The 9,294-nt window shown below is 45.7% G+C and overlaps 1 non-coding gene across 1 annotated transcript; it reads left to right on the top strand.

Moving 5' to 3' along the window:
* The first annotated feature begins 6,592 nt into the window (after positions 1-6,592).
* Positions 6,593-6,665, top strand: TRNAR-ACG (transfer RNA arginine (anticodon ACG)). Its single transcript has one exon. It is a non-coding gene; the product is annotated as a tRNA-Arg (tRNA).
* Positions 6,666-9,294: the final 2,629 nt, after the last annotated feature.

The raw sequence follows: 9,294 nt of genomic DNA, 5'->3' as shown, positions 1-9,294 counted from the left end.
TGGGTGAAGTACTTTCTATTTGTTTTTTGCCCCCTTCCCCCAGTTCCTTCACCAGGGCTCAGCATGGCTTCCCCTTTCTTTCGCATGTACTAAGTCTCCTTCCCCACCACCTCACTGCAGTCAGCAGAATGTTCACCTTGTGAGGTGACCTGGCACCAGAGGAGGAGAGAGATGGCCGTTCTATTCCCTATAGAGATAAAATGGAGAATGAGCTGATGGAAACAGAGAACAGAATAGAATTCATGGCCCCTGACTGCTGAGGGTGTCTCCAGGTGATAGGCATCTCTGGTTCTGGGAACAAATATCCTTTTGCGGGGTGGGGGGGGTCTCTGGTCCTCATGGCACAAGAGAGGGGTTCCGTGAGTCTGATATATCCCTGCGGCCCATCACACAGTTTACCCATTTGATTGGAAAATAAAGACTCTTGGAGTGGAACACTGGAAGCTGCCCGTCTCCCTGCTCCCCATGGGAGGTGTGGACTAGCAGCGTCTGTCTCTGCCCCCTGGTGGCCTTGCTCTGGGTTCTCAGGCTACTCACCCTCCCTCCTGTCCCACTGATAGAGCAGCTCCTCCTGTGTTCTGATGTTTCCTTCACAGCCATGTGAAGGCTTGATTCTTGATCCATTTCCTATTCCTCTTCTTGTGCTGTATACTGTTTCTTACAGGACAAGATACCCCCCACCTTGCACACACACCATAGTAAGAGTTATTTTGTTTTGTAGGCATTTATAAACAGTGCGGTTTGGCTCAGGCTACATGCATTATTTTGAGTGATCCACGTCTGCCCCATGAACTTCCTCCCAGGGCTCATGGGTTCTGGAGTCTAGGTGGTGGGCTATAGATGGATGTTGAGTTTGAGACAGCAGAGCTGTTGTAGAAGATAGCACCCCAACTCTTACAGCCAGGAGAATTAATCAGGAGAAGTAGGGGGAGACATGACTAAACGTAATAACACTCAGGATGGGATCCCGGGACAGGAGAAGGACATTAATTAAACATTAAGAAAAAAAAGTATGGGGAATTCCCTGGTGGTTAGGACCCCATGCTCTCACTGCCAAGGGCTTGGGTTTGATCCTTGTGCAGGGAACTGAGATCCTGCAAGCTGAGAGCTATGGCCTAAATAAATACGCAAAATTAAAGAATAAAGTAAGGACCTTAGTAATAAATCAATATTGGTTCATTAATTGTGACAAATGTGCCATACCAATGTAAGATGTTTTCCTCATTAGAGAGAAAACTAGGTTTAGAGTATATAGGTATACACACACACACACACACACACACACACACGTATATATAGTACAGAGTATATAGACACTCTACATTGTCTTTGAAATTTTTCTGTAAATCTAAAATGATTCTGAAGTTAAAGCTTTATTAAATCCTCCAAAAACATACTGTTCCCACCCCCATGAGAGCACTTGGCTCTGACTTGGTCAGACCATTTTAAAAGAAGAGTGTCATCCAATATGCCCCGTTTGAAGAGTGGTTATCAGGTAGCTCCTGTATCATCAGTGCGGCCTGGAAGAGTTCCACTTACCTGTGTATAAATGATAGAGTTTGAAAGTCCTGGCAGAGTGGACAGGAAGATGAGAGCATTGGAGCGGAAGTACGCACTCTGGTCTTAGGCTGAGTGAGGCCTTCCTGGACAATGAGCGACAAGGAGTGAGCCTGTGGTAGCCCTGGGCCAGGTCCCAGTGGCCGTGAGGGAAGGACCAACCCAAGAAGTCATTATCTCAGGGAGTCGAGGGAAGTTCTGCATCCAGGGCAGAGCTGAAGGTCAGGAGCTGAAAGTGTAGCCAGCCTTTGTGTCTGAGAATGAGCAGGGGCTAGTAGACCAGTCATGCGACAGGGTCAATCAGGAGTGAATTCAGGAGTCCTGGGTCCCTGGGTCTCTGCTCTCATGCATGACAGGCCAACACACTTCTCATGACAGTTAAGGCAGACAGTCTGGCCAGACAAGAAGCCTCCGGAACAGCTCCACCCCACCACGGGCACTGCTGGGGAAAAAGGAGGACTGAAGAGGTGGAGGGAGGGGAGAAAAGTGACTCGGCAGTCTGTCATGCTCTTCAAGCTGGGGCAAGTTTCCCTAGGGAGGTGCTCACATGTTCAGTTTAACGGACTGAATAGAGTCCCTCAAGTTCAGGTCCGCCTGGACCCTCAGATGTGACCTTGTTTGGAAATAGTGTCTCTGCCGTTGCACTTGGTTAGGAGGAGGTCACCCTGGATTCGAGTGGGCCTTAACCCAGGGACTGTTGTCCTGGTGTGGAAAGGAGAGGGCACACAGATACAGACAGGGAAGAGGCCAGGTGAAGTTGGAGGTGGAGGTTGGAATGGTGTGGCCACAGCCCAGCGTACACTGGGGGTTGCTGGGAGCCACCAGAAGGTGGAGGAGGCAAGGAAGGATAGAGCCCTACAGCCCTCAGAGGGACCGTGAGCCCGCCGATGCCTTGATTTTGGACCTGTAGCCTCCAGAGCTAAGGAAGAATAAATTTCTGTTGTTTTAAACCTCCTGGATTATACTCTGTGATGGCAGCTTGAGGGAAATGAATGCATTTGGTGAGGACAGGCGGGCGGGTGTACAGTCCCCAGCTGCACATGTGCTTCAGAGGGACTGCGCTATGGGATCTGCTGTCCCTGGGAGACCCAGATCTGGAGGTTCCCATTTGTGAGTCTTGTGTGGTCCAAAAATTAATTATAATTAGCATAGGTGATACAAGGTTTCCCCCATGCCTTCTATTCTTACAGTGAAGGCTCCCCCTAGGTGGGATCTCTTTGTGAAATCCTTGTCCCGTGATTTGAAGGAAACAAATGTGTAGAATCCTCCTCCAAAGTAGAGCTTGTGGTTCCTTGAGATGTGTCCCCCTTCTCTTCTCTGGGTGTTTCCTTGCCTGAGCCTCCAAGCCGAAGAGCCTCTTTGTTTCAGACTCACGATCTGCTCGATCATTATGGCCTCTGACACCATGAGCCGTCCCTTGCTGAAACGTCTCTCCTTGGGGCCAACACCTCTTTCTTCTGTGACTTCCTCTCTTCTGACCTCTGTGACTCATCTCTTCTTCCACCACCCATTACAAAATGTTACTGTGCACCTGGATATTTGATCTTCTCTTATCACTCTAAAACTCATTTGGGTATTTATCCAGTTTCCTTACTGTAATTGCACCACGCGTGACTCCCAAATCTGTGTTCTTGTTGGAAATGTTTCCTTGAGCTCCAACTGCATGTGGTCCATAAAGGGTTTCCATTGGAGGTACAGTCACCTGAGCTCAGGGTGTTCTAAGCTCTGTACCGATTTACCTCTTCTTTCAGCTAGAATCACAAGCCCTCCACTTTCAAAATGAAGGTCTCCATCCTCCTGGTGCAGCTCGGTTCCACACTCCCTCTCTGTGATGACACCCTCCTGCCCTTGCTCTTCATTTGCTCCAGCGGACTGATGGGCCTACAACCTCCTTTGTGACCAGAGTCATGTGCCTGGAGGTCCTGACACTTCTCCTTCTACCCTCTGACTGCTCGCATGAGCTGCCTTGAATCAGAGTCCAGGCTAGCAAACACTTCCACAGATTTTTTTTTTTTTATTAAAAAATTTGGGGGGTGTGTTCCCCGGTGGTTCAGCGGTAAAGAATCTGCCTGCCACTGCAGGAAACACAAGTGTGATCCCTGATCTGGAAGATCCCACATGCCAAGGAACAGCTCCGTGTGCCACAGCTATTGAGCCTGTGCTCTAGAGCCTGGGAGCCGCAACTGCTGAGACCGGCATGCCCGAGAGCCTGTGCTCCACAGCAAGAGAAGCCACCACAATGGAAGCCCATGCACTGCAACTAGAGAGCAGCCCTCCCTCATCACAACTAGAGAAAAGCCTGAGCAGCAGCGAAGACCCAGCACACTCAAAAACTAAATACAATTTTAAAAATTAAAAAAGTATTTTTGGTATGCTGCACAACACGTGGGATCTTAGTGCCCTGTGTGCTTGCATGTGTGTATGTGTGCACTTAGTCACTCAGCTGTGTCCAACCGTTTGCAGCCCCATGGACTGTAGCCCACCAGGTTCCTCTGTCCATGGGGATTCTCCAGGCAAGAATCCTGGTGTAGGTTGCCATGCCTTCCTCCAGACCAGGGATCAAACCTGTATCCTGTGCAGTGGAAGCACACTCTTAACCACTGGACAGCTGGAGAATTCCCTCAGAATCATAGGAATTCACTCCAAAAGTCCACAGTGGTCCAAGGGCCATTTCTTTTCAAAGCCTAAAATCTTTATGGATCCAGAATGAGGAGTAGAGAGGTGAATGAGAACCTACCTAATAAGGTTTTTGTCCAAAGTGGTATCAAATTATCTAATTTCAGCACTCCATGGCTTTCAGAGTTAAAGTACTGACACCAGAGACTCAGGGGAAGGTACTGATGAAGACACTTGGATGGATAATCCTGGCTATTTCCCCTGGTACATCAATGTGCGGTTGGTTTCTGAGATGTCCGGTAATGATGAGACGTGTGCCCCTAAGCAGCTCTGGGCTCAGCTCTGGCACTCATGTCTTAATTAGGTGGGTTTTGACTCATCATTATTTAGTAACTCATTTTTCCTTAACACAGTGCTTTAGTTGTTTTATGCAATTAGAAGGAGGAAGCTCCCAAAAGTCATCACATTACAGAAGAGATGTGACAGAAAAGATCATTAACTCTATCTTACTGTTCAAATCCCAGCAGTAATTAAGGACTTACGTAAATAGCACAGCTTAAATTATTTAGCTGACAATCCCTAATAACAACACCAGCACTTGATTCTTCAGAAAAGCGAAAGTGATTAGTCTGCTATGTAACCTCATCATCAGAAAAAATGTATTTCCCTTTTGTAACATTTGTTATGACGTCCTTGTAAAAGGGCAAATTAAAGACAAGAGTTTTGACACATCAAATTGTACTGTAGCATGAAAGTCAAAATAAGTGTTTCCTCCATTAGAAGGCTGGCATCCATGCTGCATTGGGGAATTTTTTCTCTTGGGTGGCAGGCAATGTGGATGAAGTTGAGTGGAACCTAATTTTCAGCAAGTTCTTATCTTTTTCACCATCTATTCTAGGAATGATGCTGCAGAAGTTAATTCTTTCAGGAAGACTGGTTCTAGAAAGATGATTGAGGTTCATGTGGGAGATTAGGGGGGATTTTAAAACTTTCCTTTGGCAAACTAACATTTATCAGTCTTCTTGGGTGTGTGAGGATGTGGGCCAGGCGCTAGATACAAAGGTGGTGAGGCAGTGATCCTGGCTTCTACGAGCTTCGTTCTAACCCTGAACCATCAGCCAATGATGTTTCCAGTTCTCAGCACTTGGTCACCTGCTGGAAGATAGGGGTGGTCATGTCCCCTTCTTTGATCTATAGGAACTCTTGCATGATTCCTTCACTCCCCTATCCCCCTCCCAACAAGTAAGCAGGAATTTTCTCTTTAACTACATCAAATCCAGCCCACCTTGACCATTATAGAAAGTTAGACTTCCTACTACTCCTGGTAGTGGACAATCAATGAGATGCAGATGCAAAGGCTCTGTGGTTGGCACACAGCAGGCCTTGGTAAAGGGTGTCTTTCTTCCCCCCATTCTCTTTAAAAATCTCATGAAAAAGATGTGAATTCTTATTTATTCAAGGAAACCTGACTGGCTTCATGTGCATTTTTATGACAGCAATGTCTAAAAGTGTTTACACAAGAGATATCTTCATTTGGGGATTTGGTAATGGCAGGTATAATTTTGCAATTAGGATGTGTGATAGAATTAGCTAATTGTCTCTCAGTATTTGTTATCCTCTTCTCCCTTAGTAATGTCTGAGTGGGCACATTGTGCATCAAGTTAAAAGACATTTGCCAGCTCCCTTTGCAGTTTGCAGCTCCCTTTCAATTTGCAGCTATTGAAAACCATGTAACTACTGGACAATGAGATGTTAAAAGGAAGTGTTGTGTGGGATTTCTGTGAAGGCTCCTTTCAGTGGAGGGATTGCCCTGTCATTTCCTTTGTTCCATGCTGTTGCTGGGATGTAGATGCAGTGGCTGAAGTTCTAGCAGCCCTCTTGGGCCATGAGGGCAAGCGTCCCACTCTAAGGGGGACAGTGGAAAGTGAGGCAGAAGGCACTTGAGTCTTTGGTCACTTAAGGGAGTGCCATACAGGTCACGAACTGCCTATTTCTGGGTTTCTTTTAGATGAAAGAAAAATAAATTTCTAATGTGCTCAAGCTACTGCTGCTTTTTTTTTTTTAAGGAAAATCCTTTTTATTTATTTATTTATTTTCGGCTGTGCTGGGTCTCCACTGCTGCGTGTGAGCGTCACTGTGGTGAGTGGGGGCTACTCTTCACTGTGGCGCGTGGACTTCTCATTTCGGTGGCTTCTCTTGTTGTGGAGCGTGGGCTCTAGGTGCCCAGGTTTCCGTAACTGCAGCACCTGGGCTCAGTAGATGTGGTGTGTGGGTTTAGTTGCCTCGAGGTATGTGTCATCTTCCCAGACCAGGGATCAGACCCATGTCTCCTGCCTCGGCAGGCAGATTATTATCCATTGTGCCACGAGGGAAGCCCAGGCCACTGCTTTTAAAATTTGAATTTGATTTATTTTTAACTTCCCTGGTGGCTCAGATGGTAAAGCGTCTGCCTACGATGCAGGAGACCCGGGTTCAATCCCTGGGTCAGGAAGATCTCCTGGAGAAGGAAATGGCAATCCACTCCAGCATTCTTGCCTGGAAAATCCCATAGACGGAGGAGCCTGGTAGGCTATAGTCCATGGGGTCACAAAGAGTCAGACATGACTGAGTGACTTCACTTTCACTTTCACTTTAATTCTGGTAAAAAATAATACAAAATTTACCATCTTAACCATCTTTAAGTGTACAGTTCTGTAGCACCAGCTATATTTACATGAACTATTTTGTTTTACATTTTTTGTTTAGACAGAGTCAAGCCTAATCCTAACAAAGCACACTAGAAACTCTTTTAACTGACCTCCAATGAACTACTTGTTAAATTAAGGATACTCTCTACTTAGTAAAGTGTACTAGTTGTTGCCCATCACGCAATGCTCTCGGTTACTAAATAATTCTCTAGAACAATGTTTCTCACACTTGTGTATGACTTGCATTTCTGGATTCTGGTTCCAGTAGGTCTGGAGGTGGCCTGAGAATTTTACTTTTATAACCATTTCCCAGGGGATGCTGCTGCTGCTGGTCTGGGGACACTTTGAGACTCACTGATATAAGGACACCCCAGTCTTCTGTCCCCGTCAGTGGAGCTGAATGTTACCAGGAATCAATTGTGTTTGCCATCAAACCTGTTTATTGTACTTGCAATTGTCTTTAGAATTGTAATGATGTAAACCTGCTTATAGGTAATATACTTGTGACTGTAATTTGAATAAATGTCATATAAACTTATGAAAACATAGTCAGAAAAATAACTCTTATTCTGGAACTAAACTGAGTACTTTGGAATTACTTGATATACATACCCACTAAAAGAGTGCTGCCAAGTCAGGCTTGGTGCGGCAACTCTTAAAGAAAGAAAAGAATCGATAAAAACTGAGAAATGGTGCATTCACATTGCTTTAAAAGTGTCTTTAAATTATTGTTTTACTTTAAATAAATCAACCCTACAAACAGTAAATGTTGCCTTATGGTTATGGTATATCAAAAAAGATAAAGTAGGACTTCAACCAGTGAACGCCCTCTTTTTTTCAATTAATTAATTTTGATTGGAGGATAATTACTTTACAATATTGTGATTTTTTTGCCATACATCAACATGAATTGGCCACAAGTATACATGTATATGCCGCATCCTGAACCCCCCTCCCACCTCCCTCCCTACCCTATCCCTCTGGGTTGTTCCAGAGTGAACTGAATCTTAAACAAACAAACAAACAAAAAAACCTTTGGAACATTGGCAAACGAATGCATGCTTAAATGTTTTAAATTAAAATAGCATTCTAAACGAAAATAATCCATTTAAATGAAAACAAGCTATTTAAAGTATGTTCCCTGCTGCCTTGCCTTTTCAGTTAACTGATGGTCTTAGCCTGGGTCACCCAAAATTTAGAGCCTGTGGAAATGCTTACGTATTATTACTTTAATTGGAATGCAGCCCAAGCAAGATGAAAAAAAGGAAAGTGAGTCTAGGAAGGAGACACTAACGTGAAAATGTCCAGTGGAGCCAACCTGCTCTTGGAATCCACTGGGACTGATTTCTTATAGGTTAATTTTCCGAGAAACCGCTCTTCACGACAGTATGTCTGGATTAAGGAGGGAGAAGAATTGACTTGTCTCCTGTCTCCCATTGGTTAACAGTTTGCTGTGAGGGGTGTTAACTCCCTTACACTCCTGTCTGGGCATGAGTAGGCACCAGGGCAGGCTTCCTGGGCATGTGACCAATGAAGTCATAGCCGATCTCAGACTCGGGCCCACTCTTGGGATTTAATGCTCTGTAGGCACTGCCTGGAAAGTCTTACTAACTTTATTTCTGAACTTGTGTTTTATAAGCGAAGTTTGAGGGATGACACAGCCTGCGCCAAGGGGCTTGGTGCCTCTGCTCACAGTGGTCTCTTCTTTTCCCTGACTCCCTGAGATGGGTTCTCAGCGCCTGACTTTGTACTGCTTGGTCTTGGGTGGTGCCCTGGACACTAGGAAGGGTCCACACTCACCTGGTGAGTATCTCTCTGCTCGAGGGAGTGCCGCATGAAATAGCAGATAAAATATACCATGACAGGTCAAGAGAGAGACTTTGGAAGAAGAAAAAGGCTTCTTTTATGCCTTTTGAACAAGTGACTTCACATTTTCAGTTTGTACCGCAAATTCTGCAGCGGGCCCTGTGGGCACGGAGTGGGTCTGTGTGTACTGTATCTTGGTGTTGGTGACGATGCTCCAGGGCAAGGATGGGAGTGTGCAGCTTGGTGTGGAGCACCAGCTCTTGTGTGCCTCAGTGGGTGAGAGGCCGCACGGAGAGGTCACTACCATTGCAGCTGTATCTGGAACAACTGGCCAAAGGCGGGTGGGTGAGACCAAGAAGGTCTGGACAGGCGCACGACAAGTGCTGAGACAGCTTGCCTCTTCTATCTCTCAGGTTGGTTCCACCCTCTCCCTGTATCTGGCTCTCATACTGTGATACATGGCCTTCGTTTTTGTGATGTGAAGATGTTTTATGTCTTGCCTGAGAAAGGAGGTGCACATTCACGAGACGATGGCCTGCCATAAGTTCTGAAAAGATTTAAGGTAAAAGAGTTAGCAAAATGGCTACAACTGATGCTGCAACCTGCAACCTGTCCCATATTTGTAGTA

This window comes from Bos javanicus, chromosome 4, assembly GCF_032452875.1.
Source record: "Bos javanicus breed banteng chromosome 4, ARS-OSU_banteng_1.0, whole genome shotgun sequence".
NCBI lineage: Eukaryota > Metazoa > Chordata > Mammalia > Artiodactyla > Bovidae > Bos > Bos javanicus.
The sequence above is the reverse complement of the archived record's forward strand: the minus strand, read 5'-3'. Positions and strand labels throughout refer to the sequence as shown.